Here is a 14,253-nt window from a genome sequence, read left to right on the forward strand (position 1 = left end):
ATTCTCACAAGCTTGGTGCATCTTAGGGCAATAAGAGAATTTAGAGAATATTCCTCTTTTGTATTTAATTCTCTTTGGTGTGTTTGTGAGCCTTGGTGTATTAGGGCTTTTGGGTTTGAGTGGTTTTATTTGTACTACTCTTTGTACTCCATCCTTTTATTAGTGAATTTTTCATGGATCGTCTCCACCAGTGGATGTAGGCTTGTTAAGCCGAACCACTTAAATCTTTGTATCTTATGACTGTTTGTTAATTTACTATTCTGCTTTTTTTTTTTTTTTTTTGCTTCATTGGTGATCCTATAATTATTTTATCTCAACAAACTGGAATCACAGCTTGGGTATTTATTTTGCAGGATGGTTACTGCAAAATATGAAGTAGAGATATTTGATGGTTAGAATAGTTTCAGTCTTTTGCGTATAAAGATGTGGGCTTTCTTGCAACAACAAGGTTTGGCAAAGATTTTGGATGGCCAGGTGTCATCAACATCATTAATGGAGGTAAGGAAGGAACTTAAAGAAAAAGGCCACAGTGCAATTTTGTTGTCTCTTTTAGAGGGAGTTTTGAGAGAAGTTGCTGGTGAAGAAACTACTCCTAGACTTTGGAAAAAGTTAGAAAGTTTGTACATGAAGAAGTCTCTCACTAACCGTTTATTTCTGAAGCAACGATTATATACCATCAGAATGTAGGAAGGTATGCCTCTTTGTGATCATCTTGACGACTTTAATAGAATTATTTTTCATTTGAAAAATATTGATATTATAGTAGATGATGAGGATCAAGCCATGATTTTGTTGTATTCACTACCGGATGTTTTTGATAATTTTCTTTATTCAATGTTGTACGGTACAGATAGGATCTCCTTAGCAGATGTTAAATCTACTTTGAATTCTATGGAGTTGAGAACAAGATTAAATGGTAAAGGTAGTGAAAATCAGGCAGAGGGTTTATTCGTTAGGGATCGTTTGGAAAATTCGTCTAATTTTAGAGGTCGATCCAACAAGAGAGACTTAGGTAGAAGAGGTCAATCACAGTTCAATTCGAAGAACAAAGTTAAGTGTTACTATTGCAAAAAAAAAAAAGAGCATTATAAATCTGAGTGTCCGAAGCTGAAGAATAGAGAGGAAGATAATAAGCAAAATTCCTCTTCTATGGCTGGTGTTGTCGAAGGAAATTTTAAGGATTCAGGATTTGTCCTTGTAGTTACCGATTCAGATAGTCGTCTTAACGACAAGTGGGTCCTTGATACTGTATGTACTTCTCATATGTCCCATAAAAGGGATTGGTTTATTAATTATGAGTCGGTTGATGGGGGTTCATTCTTGATGGGAAATGGCGTTGCCTGCAAGATTGCTGGTATTGGTGCAGTCTGAATAAGGATGCATGACGGGATTGTTAGGAATTTGAAGAATGTTCGACACATACCAAATTTGAAGAAAAATCGTATTTCTTTGGGCATTTGGGACTCCTTTGGATATGAGTATTCTAGTGAAAGTGAAGTCATTCGGGTTAGAAAGGCTCATTGGTTGTGATGGAAGGTAACAAGGTTGATGGCCTCTACTTTCTTCAGGGCAGTATGGTGACAGATTTAGCTAATGTGTCTTTCTCTGATAATTTTAGACTATCAACAGTGTTAGCACAACAGAGTGTCGCATGTACCTTACTCTAGTGCGTTTTGGGGCATCATGTGGGTTATGGTGTGCATTCATCTAGATGTTTCACATGCAATTAGTGTTGTTAATCATGGCAAGGTTCATTGGCTGGCTGTGAAATGGATACTCCGTTATTTAAAGGGTGCTACAGATGTTGGTTCAGTCTTTGACAGAGACAGTGGTATCGGTTCTTGTAATACCCCGACTTTTTAAATTCCTTACTCAACAAATAGCCTTCTAAATCAGCCCTAAACAAAAAACCCTAAGCCATCTCAGCATAACCCAAAGCCCTCACACTTACCATAAAGCCTTGAAGTAAAACTCAAACCTACCATTTCTGACCGTACGTACGCCTAGGGAATCGGACATACACTCTTGTCTTTAGTAGAGGACGTACGTGTGGGGACCAACGGACGTACGCGTGAGGACCACCAGACGTACGCTCTTGTCTCTAGTACCAGACGTACGCTAGGGGACCACACCGGACGTACGTTGCTTTTTGGAAAACCCCTGGATAATACCTAGAACGTACACTGAACCCTTCTACCCAATGTGTAATAGTACCGGACGTACGCCCCTATAGTACTAGACGTCTACTACTTTTCAGAATAGTTGGTGAGCACCTTCAGCTTTTCTGCCCTATAAATACCCAACCCTCCATCGTCCTTCAAACATATTTCTCGCCTCCAGGCCCTCTGAAACCCTTGAGTTAATATCTTTGTGAGATTTGTGATTTGAGAAGGAAGGAAGCATTTGTATTATAGGTCCATGCAAGGTCGGACTCGATCATGCCACTAATGGGATGGATGGTAGCGTACAATGGCTGGGACATCGGCATTGTATTATAGGTCCCTCGAGACAGTGCCAACTCTGCTGAGAAGGGGTAATATGTCGGGTAGACCATACATGAGAGTTATGACCTATAAAAGCATTATTCTTTTGGCATTAAAATACTTAGGCGATTTCCGCCGGTGGTACACTACACTTTGAAAACCAAAATACTATATTATGGTGTATTAACGGAGACAACACTTCCTTTTGAATGTTTACTAAAGCTGAACGTTTATTTATGCTTAACTGGTCTCATATCGTGCCTAATTGTGAGGTTTACTTACTAAGTCGTTAGACTTACGCTATTATGAACCCTTTTTGGAAGTTTGTCACTAAAACCCAGGAGTGGCTCGGTTGCCATTACAGACCTTGCTTAGAATCTTCATAATGCTATCAGGTTTGTTTTACATTATTGTTAGTTGCTCCATGTCTTTAAATTTCGAGGAATATACTTGTCCATTTCATGATTTAATAGTTTTCTCAAAGTTATATCACTTTCCTATGCATCAACTCTGATAATGCTTAGAGGGGTGATTCCTCATTTAGCCACAAGTTGGTTTAATTGGGGTAATTGTTAGTAATCATGCCAGGTTAGCCAAGGCTAATTTTGGGGGCATTACAGTTCTAGTGTCATTGGGTACGTCGCTTGAGATTATGCTGGTGATCTGGTTGTGACATGAGGAGATATCACATTGGAGGAAATTGTTTCTAAGGAAAATCTTGTGGATATGTTGACTAAGCCAATTTCGGTTTTCAAGTTCAAGAGTTGCTTGGACTTGTTTGTTGTTTGTAGCTTGTGATTGCCCTTCAGGGTGTTGGAGACGTCATGAGGAGATTTATGTTGAGGACTTGATGAAATTCAAGCCAAGGTGGAGATTGTTGGATAATGAGTTGTATTTCACAAGTCATGGTGGGCCCCCCCTTTATTTATTGGTTTTTTTCCTACCACGTTTTGTCTCTTTAGCTTACTTAACAGAGAAGCATTTTGTTTGCTTCACCATGAAGCACTTGAACTACCCAGCAGCTTTCTTCGAGAGGAAGAATTCTTTACCTTAACTGTGAAGCACCTTGGCCGAATTTCCTCTTCTATATATAGCCATTCGGCCATTTTGGAAGAGCTGGGCAGTAGCGCCAATTTGAGTGAAAAAAGTGAGTGTGTGTGTGCTGCAGTTTTGTGTGTGAGAAAACTTGAGAGAGAATGGGCAACAGTTCCATATGAGAGCAGAGAAAAACCGACAGACTTGAAAGTGTTCTCATTTTGTATTCTCACAAGCTTGGTGGGACTTAGGGCATTAAGAGAATTTGGAGAATATTTCTCTTTTGTATGTAATTCTCTTTTGTGTGTTTATGAGCTTAGGTGTATTGGGGCTTTTGGGTTGGAGTGGTTTTATTTGTACTACTCTTTGTACTCCATCCTTTTGTTTGTGAATTTCTCCTGGATTGTTTCCGCCAATGGATGTAGGCTTGTTAGGCCGAACCACTTAAATCTTTGTGTCTTGTGTGACTGTTTGTTATTTTACTATTCTGCTATTTTTTTCTGCTTCATTGGTGATCTTATAATTATCTTATCTTCATGTTCTTCAAGAAAGATGTTAAGTACTAAAATATTCATATTTTTAGCCCTTTACTTACATGTGTTAATCCTTTAGTTTTGGTTAATTTATGCCATTTTTGTTCTTTTACGTGTTTTCCTTGTTTTTATAGGTCCTTCGAAGAAAAGGAAGCAATTTCGGAAGGCTTGAGCATAAAATAGCTATTTTGAGAATATTGGAGGCTTTGGTAGTGCAATCGATCGCAGGGGAGCTACGATCGAGCGCACTATAGGCGAAGACCATAAGCGCAAGGCACTTGCAATCAAGCGCCCAACATAACAGGATCGATCACATTCCTGCGATCGATCACACACGGGCTGCGATCGAGAGCACCCGTGCGTGATGAGCAAGTCAGCCACTAGCCTTAATATGGAAAGTACAATTTCTAGGGTTTTGTAACTTAATGCGAACTAGGGCTCAAACCCTACAATTTTTAGGGTTTCTAGAGTGTTCCTAAGGCTTATAAATAGACTCTTAAACCTCTAGAATAGACACACAATTTCCAAGGAGAAGAATTGGAGCTCTTCAAGTTCAAGTTTCATGTTTATTCTTTTCCCTTCTTTTTATTTTATGAAGATGTTTAACATCAAACTCATGTGTAACTAATTTATTTAGTATGGCTAGATTGAAGCCCTAGTTATGTTTAGTTAATATTCAATATTGATGCCTTTGTGTTGATCATGTTGTGATATTTAACTTGATTAATTACTGCTTTCATGAATTCCTCATATGTGTGTGCTTGATCAACATATGCATGTGGTATGGACTAGTTAGTTAAATCAATTTGGATGACCAATTCCTGGGGTTAATAAAAGTAACAAAAGAAATCCACACCGGATTCTTGGATTAATCAACAAGGAAAACCGAGAGTATACACCCATGCCCCAGGTTCCTTGTGTTTGTCGATTTCCATATATTTATGCTTTCTTAAAGAACAACTTAGTATACACCCATGCTAAATCCTTTGAGAAAAAAAAGAGTTAGAGTATACATCCATGCCTAATTCGTTGCTTAGGGAAATCAATAGCTTAAGGAGTATACACCCATGCCTTTAGGTTGGCAAACATTAGGTATTCATAATATGATCGGATCATTGACATATTGTTATATTATTTGAGCATAATTAGTGGTGGATATCAAAGCCCTACCTTTACTTTATCTTTATATCTTTTTATTTCTTTTTCATAATATCAATCTAGTGACAAATTGATATTTTTAATTAATTCTAAATAAAATCAACAATCATCGTGGGATCGATCTCGTACTTGCTGCACTATACTATTGTTTGATCTTGTGTACTTGCAAGTAAAATGTACTAAATATTATCTATTAATTTAGGTAGTATTTGGCACAACAAAAGGAGAGATCATTCTTCGTGTTCTTGAACAATAAAGAATATGTTCTTGAAGAAGCAAAAAGATTTTTGCCCAAAGCCAGGAGTGGCCGTTTATATCCAAGTAAGTGTTCTTCGTTCTTGCAATTTAATTTTAAATAGCAACAATTCTTCACAGGTTCTTCATAAAAGATCTTGGCACGGGAATTTGATTCCTTCCGCTACGCAAATACTTTGATTTGCAATCCTATTCCCAACAGCAACATGTGAAGCAGGTGAGGCAAGAACAAAATTAACTAATTTTTTCGAAGCTACCACATATCTTGAAGTAGAGGCACTTGGATCATATCAAATTCCATGTCTATCACCAAAATACTTTTGCATGATTAGAATGGTGCTCAATTTTGATGAGGGAGATTCATTGGTCGAGTCCTCTTTCAGGGCATCTTTCGATTCCTTGATTCCATTCATTTTGTTCATCAAGAACTTATTTTCATCCTGCAAACTTGCACAAGTTTTGTTAGCATCAAACAACTTGGTAGTCAAAGAATTATTTTCTACCTTTAGAGATTTTTCAGTTTTGTAGGCAGAGTTCAGCAGGTTTTGAAGAGCAATGTTTTCTTCTTCAACTGCAGTCAATTGCTTCAGGAGCTCCTTGCACTTCTTCCTGGCATTTGCGCAATTTCTGACAAGAGTGTCATGAGACACAAGATGACCGCTGCTCTTCACTAATCTTCCATCGGAGTTCTCTTTATATGACTCACCATCAACACTTGCGGATGCACAATCATTGGAACCTTGAACGGTGGATAGAAATGCCATGTACACAACCTTCTTCCCTTTTCGGTCTTCAGATTCATTAAACGCGAACTCATCACTCAATGATGCATTCATGGCGTTTTCTCATGCATTCTTCAGGTTTCCACAGTCAGCCCTGTTGTGACCAAATTTCTGACATCCATAGCATTGAGGAAATCGGGTTTTCTTATCTATGTAGGATTTATCTCTTGGATCCTTCTAAAATTCTCCTTTGACTAGCCACCCCAATGAACTTCTTCAGGTTTGTTTAACATTTTTCAAATATTTCTGGAAGTTTCTAGTTAGCATAGCTATTGGTTCAGAATTAGAGGATTCATCATCACTTGTTTCTTCATGAACCACTTCGTTTTCCTTCTTGGTGATTTTCAGTGCTATGCTCCTAACTTTGGGAGAGAATCTCCTACTCCCATAGGTTATGAGAGAACCTACCAATTCATCAACATTCAGCAGTTCCACATCCTTGCTTTCCTCAATAGTTGTTATCTTGGGGTCAAAACGAGGAGGAAGTGACCGAAGATTTTTTTTCAATTACTCTAACTACAGAAATTTTCTCACCAAGCCCTCTCATAGAGTTCACAATCTCACTTAATTTGGTGTAAAATTCACCAAATGTTTCATCTTCCTTCATGTTTACAGTCTCAAAACTAGACATCAACACTTGAAGTTTGGCCTTTCTTACTCCTTCTGACCCTTCATAAGTCTTCTCAAGAATATCCCATGCTTCCTTTAAAGTTTCACATAGAGCAATCCGTCAAAACTCATCCGTTGATAAACATTTGAAAATGCAACTTAACCCTCGATTATTCCAGTTGCTCTTCACAGTATCTTCTTTACTCCAACTGTCAAAATAACCATCTGGTTTATCAAAACCCTTTTCAATAGTGACCCATATATTGTCATTAAGCCCCTTCAAGTAGGCTTTCATACGAACCTTCCAATGAGCATAAACATTTCCATTGAAAATGGTAGGAGCATTGGAAACTAAGGTATTTGGCTCCATACCAAAGACGTCAATGAAATCGCTCAAGATGTGAGTCAAACCGAGCGAACCCGCTCTGATACCAATTGAAAGTTTACTAGGATCGAGTTCTGCCTCTAAAAACCAAACAAACAAACCATGGAACTAAGCCATACAACAAGCACATAACATGCACAGCGAAAATTAAAAACATCAATCACAAGCACAACACAAGGATTGTTTACGAAGTGGGAAACTGATGCAGGAGAAAACTGAGAAAACTGTTATTTTAACTATTCATGTGTGATCTAGTTTTCCTTCTTCAATAAGGATTGGGTTTTTCCTTTCCAGTTAGGATTTGTTTTCCTTTTCCTATTAGGATTTGTTTCCCTTTTCCTTGTTAATTTAGGAGGTACCTAGCCTATATAAAGGCATCCAGTCTTTGTTATTTTTTGAAGAATTCAGTTTATACTATCAATTAAATTTAAGTCTTTCAGAGTTATTTCTTTATTTGCTTATTTGAGGCACTTAGGGACTTTCTCTTCCCTATTTGTTTTTTTCTCTCTCCCTAAGTTCCCTTTTCTATCTACAATTCTTAGTTTCTGCTGCTATTAAATGTAGTTAGAACAATCCTAGTTCTGCCCGGTGTCAGTTGGTATCAGAGCTTAGCGTCTTCTTGGGATGAATTTTTTTCATTAGTTTTTCATGACTAGTGGTTGTGGTCGACGTGGACAGGTTCCGAATGAGGAGATTCCTCACCACGAGCGCAGTATACAAGACGTGATGATTGAAGATTTGCAGAGGCAGGTTGCGGAGCTAACCCAGCGTCTAGCGGCGCAAAACTTGGAGATGTATTGCGATATTGACAGTCGCAATTCAAACTCCAATGTCGAGAACCCGTATCACAAGCCTGTTCTAGTTCGGGAACAGCGTGTTCAGGATGAATGGCATGAAGTGATGAAGACTTAGGCTTCAGAGTTAAGCTTCCAGAAATTTATGGTACTCTCACATCCTTAACTATTGTTAGCAAGTCTTAAGCCCATCAACCAAATCCATCCCATGTGGAGGAGGAAGATAAATTTATTGAGGAAGATTTTTCTGTAGATTGAGCCTCTCCACGAATCTATGATATTTATCCTAACGAAGAGAATATATTGGAGAAGGTAAATTTATTTCTTGATACCATAAAAATTGTTGAAGAGAATGATGTCTACCGTACGTTTGACGAAAGTCCAAAGAGTGAAATATCTCAATGGGGTCTTGAGAAAATTAATTATGTTGATTTTCTTGGGATTGAAAAATTTTCTTTCAACTTTTCCTAAACAAAATCTTGATGTTAGTTTCAACATGTGGGAGGAAATTCTGAATTTTTGGGGCCAAGAAAGAATTCATTGTTTTCGGAAAATTTTTACAAATGGTGAATTTATGACAATCAATCAAGACCTTCTGAAGATTATTTTAGCTCAAGTTGGTGTTAGTAACTTCAAATATAATACTCGAAGTCATGTGATGAAGGCTTGCAAATTGTTTATCTTCTGGTATCAAGCTGCTTTGATGTTGAGAAGTACAGGATGGAAGGGATTAATTGGACATCCAAAAGATCGAGGAAAATATGATTCGAACTCGAAGGCGAGTTCCTTCCAACCCAGAGAGACTGATGCAGGAGAAAATTGAGAAAACTGTTATTTTAATTATGCACTTGTGTTTTAATTTTCCTTTTCGAGTAAGGATTGGGTTTTCCCTTTTCCATTAGGATTATATTTTCCCTTTTTAATAAGGATTTAGTTTTTTCCTTTCCTATTAGGATTTCTTTTCCTTTTCCTATTAGGATTTGTTTTACTTTTTCAAATTAGGTTTGCTTTTCCTTTTCCTTATTAATTTAGGAGGTACCTAGCCTATATAAAGGCATCTAGTCTTTGTTATTTTTTGAAGAATTCAATTTATCCTATCAACTGAATTTAAGTCTTTTAAAGTTATTTCGTTGTTTGCTTATTTTGGGCACTTAGGGACTTTCTCTTCCATATTTGTTTTTTTCTCTCTTCTTTCTGCTGCTATTATACGCTGTCAGAATAATCCTAGTTTTCCGTTCCCTATTAGGAAAGGGAAAACAAATCCAAATAGGAAAGGAAAAACACAATCCTCATTGAAGAAGAAAAACTAAAACACACATACATAATTAAAATAACACTTTTCTCAATTTTCTCCTACATCAGTCTCTCCAGGTTGGCAAAAACTCACCCTCGAATTCTAATCATCTTTTCCTCGATCTTTCGAATGTCCAATTAATCCCTTCCATCCCGTACTTCTCAACATCAAAGCAACTTGATACCAGAAGATAAACAATTTGCAAGCCTTCATAACATGACTTCGAGTATTATATTTGAAGTTACTCAAACCAACTTGAAATAAAATAATCTTCAGAAACTCTTGATTAATTGTCATAAATTCACCATTCGTAAAAATTTTCCAAAAACGATGAATTCTTTCCTGGCCACGAAAATTTAGAATTTCCTCCAACATGCCGAAACCAATGTCAAGATTTTGTTTAGGAAAAGGTGAAAGAAAATTTTCAATCCCAAGAAAATCAACATAACTAATTTTTTCAAGACCCCATCGAGATATTTCACTCTTTGGACTTTTCATCAAACACACGGTGGACATCATTCTCTTCAACAATTTTTATAGTATCAAGAAATAAATTTACCTCCTCCAATAGATCCTCTTCGTCAGGATAAATATCATAGATTGGTGGAGAGGCCCAATCTATAGAAAAATCTTCCTCAATAAATTCATCTTCCTCCTCCACATAATATGAATTTGGTCGATGGGCTTGAGACTTACTAACAATAGTCAAGGATGTGAAAGTACTAGAAATTTCTGGAAGCTCAACTCTAAAGTCTAAGTCTTCATGCCACTCATCCCGAACACGCTTTTCCCGAACCAAAACAGGCTTGCGATATGGGTTCTCGAAATTGGATTCTGAATTGCGACCGTCAATATCGCAATACATCTCTCCAATTTTTGCATCACTAGATGATGGGTTAACTCTGCAACCTGCATCTGCAAATCTTCAATCATCATGTCTTGTATACTGCACTCATGGTAAGGGACTTCCTCCTTCGGAACCTATCCACGTCGACCACGACCACTAGTGATGAAAAACTGATGAAAAAATTCATCCAAGAAGACGCTAAGCTCTGATACCAAATGACATCGGGCGGAACTAGAATTGTTCTGACAATGTATAATAGCAGCAAAAACTAAGAATTGAAGATTGAAAAGAGAATTCAAGAAGAGAGAAAATAACAAATAGGGAAGAGAAAGACCCTAATTGCCCTAAATAAGCAAACAGAAAAATAACTCTGAAAGATTTAAATTTTATTGATAATATAAACTGAATTCTAAAAAATAACAAAGACTATATGCCTTTATATAGGCTAGGCACCTCCTAAATTAACAAGAAAAAGGAAAAGCAAACCTAATTGGAAAAGGAAAACAAATCCTAATAGGAAAAGGAATACAAATCCTAATAGGAAAGGAAAAACCCAATCCTTATTGAAGAAGGAAAACTAAAACACACATGCATAATTAAAATAATAGCTTTCTCAATTTTCTCCTGCATCAAAAACCCTTTGAACACATCAAAGGTAAAAATCACTCCTGGGCAACCAAATTTGGAAAATCACTATATGAAGATTCAGAGTTACAGCCTAGACAATACTTACAACCTTGAGGACCTCTACAAGACTCTCAGCTTGCCTCCATCCTGACCATCTTCATGGAGTACATCTCCTTACCGACCTTTCAGTAAACTTCCTTCTTCAAGCAACCAAACTCATAATCTTTGTGTAGTTTTATAAGAAAGGCAACGTGCCAAAATAACAACCACTCTAAAGTCATAGTGCTCATAGAGAGAATAGCTTGAGACTTTAGTGAATAGTGCTCAGCGAAAAAATAATATCAAAAGTCTACAATGAACAGTGATAGGAAAACTCTTTATAGGAGAGACAACTTCTTCTTCACGGCCTAACGGGACACTTTCTCGTTATGACGGAAAGAACTGATCCATAGATCTGAGAATTCCACGTCCTAACGAGAAAGTTGTTCCGTTATGACGGAAAGAATAAATGTCTCATATTCATCACATGTCTCGTCTTAATGTACTTGCTGACGGAAAACCAAGGAGTCCAACATTGGACCCGTTACTTGTCCCATCCTGACAAGGTTCCTGACGAGAAAACAAAAGCTTCAGCTTTTCTCCCGTTACTAGTCTTGTTCTGACAAGGTGCTTGACGAGAAATCAGGGAGTCCAACTTTGCTCTCATTACATGTCACGTTCTGACGAGGTTCCTGACGAGAAACCAGGAAGTCCAACTTTGCTCCCCTTACATCCTCGTCTTGATGCAGCTCCTAACGAGAAAACAGTAACTCCCCATTACATGTCTCATTCTGATAGCACTTCTGACTGGAAAACAAGAAACACTCCAAATACCTTTAAGAAACTAAGAACAACTCCTCAAAGTTTTAAACAACACAAACATACAAGAAATATCATTGAATACAGCCACTTAAACCTAACAATTGTTTTAATAAAAAATATTTATTATAGTACTGTCACAATTATTTAGTGGAATTAATTGTGATTAAAACAGTATTGTGTGACGAATGGCAGGAAAGACATGATCACAGACATATTTAAGCTAATAATTACTTTTGTCTTTAGGTCCCTCACCAAGCTAATGTAATCTCACCAAAGATAGGTTTTCTTATGCTAGCAATAAGATTACAAATCAGATATTTGCGCTGCGAAAAATACAAATTCCAACGCATGGTCAAGTGGGGACTAGAGGGTCTTCGTTAGTGTTTACGAGCTAGTTGGGAGCGAAGCGCAAATGGGCTGCGAGTGGCCTATGAGCAGATCGCAAACCGCGACATGGGGCTTCTTTACAGGTGAAAAGGCGGGCGGTTAATAACCGCCCGCTAACCGTGTTTGAGGCTGTCAAGCTTGCAATCTGTAGCAGAAGAATGCAAAGAAGAAAATAAAAGAAGAGAAGAAGCCAAGCAATAAGATGAAATGCAAAGAGAAAGGTTGAGTGAAGAAGAGAGAAAAGAAATTCTCATTATCTGCATAATCAACCTTACTTACAATGAGGGATCAAACTTCTTTATATACTCGGCTACATAACAGAATGTAACAACTAACTTCAACAAATCTTCAACTGTACAAGAAACAGATGTAACATCCCCAGCCCGTTAGGGTTAGGTTTGTTAAAAATTTCTTACTCACAAAGATCCATAAGGTTTATCAACAAAACAATACTAGAATAAAAATGAATGCATGAAAGTCTAGAATATCATGTCCAAAATTAATAACTAAACTGAAATATCTATGCTTAACAAAAATATGTCTCACAAACGATAATAATGCTCCTTATTAAAATAAATTCATCACTCTCTAAAAGAAAACTGTGCCAATGCACTTATTAACTTGACTAATATGAAATCATAATAAATCCTAAATACGCCCGCCCCCATTCCGGCCTCCTAGTGCAACCTGTTCACCACCTGAAACAAGAAATAAAACTGATGAGCCCAAAGGGGGCCCAGTAAGTAAAATTCACAACCATAAGCAGTTTTACTCCTTGTCCCGTTTTGAAAAATGGAACTCATAACTACATATGTTTCCAGTATATTTTTAAAGAAAACAGAAAGCACGTAAAATATATTATCATCAATAAAAATTGTGATAGTCTTTATCTGATACTAGGGCCCATGTATACTGTTACCCCCATATACTAGGGTTGTGCGGTCCTTGCGACCTGGGATGAGATACTGTGGCCACAGCCCCGTCCCCTAGCCAGCTGATTAACTATGGGTGCACTCAGCATGGCAAAAAGAAAACTATGATAGAACCACCTTCTAGCAGAGCCTCTTTCAGCGGTTGCACCTCCATCCTTAGCATTGGTACCGAGCTTCTCTCTTGTTTCTCTTGGGCCAAAAATACACTCCTTCCTACATTTGCTCTCATTTTATAACACTCTTTTCTCATTTCTTGTACTTCTCTAAGGCAACATGTAGGAGGGTTTATCATCATTTTCTCAAAATCTCTTATAAACATCATTATTTTCACAAAGTTTCTTTTTCTCAAACTTGTCATGCATGCAGCATAATTTCATAGTATAAACAAAATAATCATTTGCAGTTTGAAACAAAATTTGCATAAATAGCATGACATGATAATTTTTCTGCAAGGGATATTAAATTGACTTACCTCTTGACTGCAGTAAAATTTCCTCTAACTGCTAACTAATCTCCTGAAGGAGATACAGACACGTTACTACCCTCATACACGTCACAACAAAACATTCTACTACTATTATGAGTTCGCTTGCTAATCAATTGAGAATGAACTTATTTAGGTGTTTAGGTATGCTTCCCAATAAATTTCCAGAATTTATTTTATTCCTTAGGATTTATATACATATATTTATATAATATATCTTAATGTACTTTAAATTATTTTGTTTATAAAAATATTACTCTTATTTATTCTATATTTATATAGATATATAGCTAAGTATACTTCAAACCTTGTTGCACCTGTATATACACGCCGAGGTACTACAACTATATATATATATATATATATATATATATATACATATACTTTGGGTCATCATATATATCTATATATCTTGAAACATTCCAGATGTACGTGTACAAAAAAAATACTACAAATCATTATGTGTATATATATATATATATATATATATATATATATATATATACTTTAAGGTACTCATGTATATATATTTATAAATCCTTCAAATCATTATATATATATATATATATATATATATATATATATATATATATATATCTTGGGTGCAATATGTATGCATGTCACTTGATAAAAGTTTGTTCCCACAAGAGACAAAGTAGGCGTGATATATATATATATATATATATATATATATGGCTGCACATGAAGAGTTAAATGAAGAAATTCTCTCTTTCACACTACAAGACAACACGGCCACCAAGGAAAAATACTGAAATTTTGACTCACT

This window comes from Corylus avellana, chromosome 7, assembly GCF_965113065.1.
Source record: "Corylus avellana chromosome 7, dhCorAvel1.hap1.2, whole genome shotgun sequence".
NCBI lineage: Eukaryota > Viridiplantae > Streptophyta > Magnoliopsida > Fagales > Betulaceae > Corylus > Corylus avellana.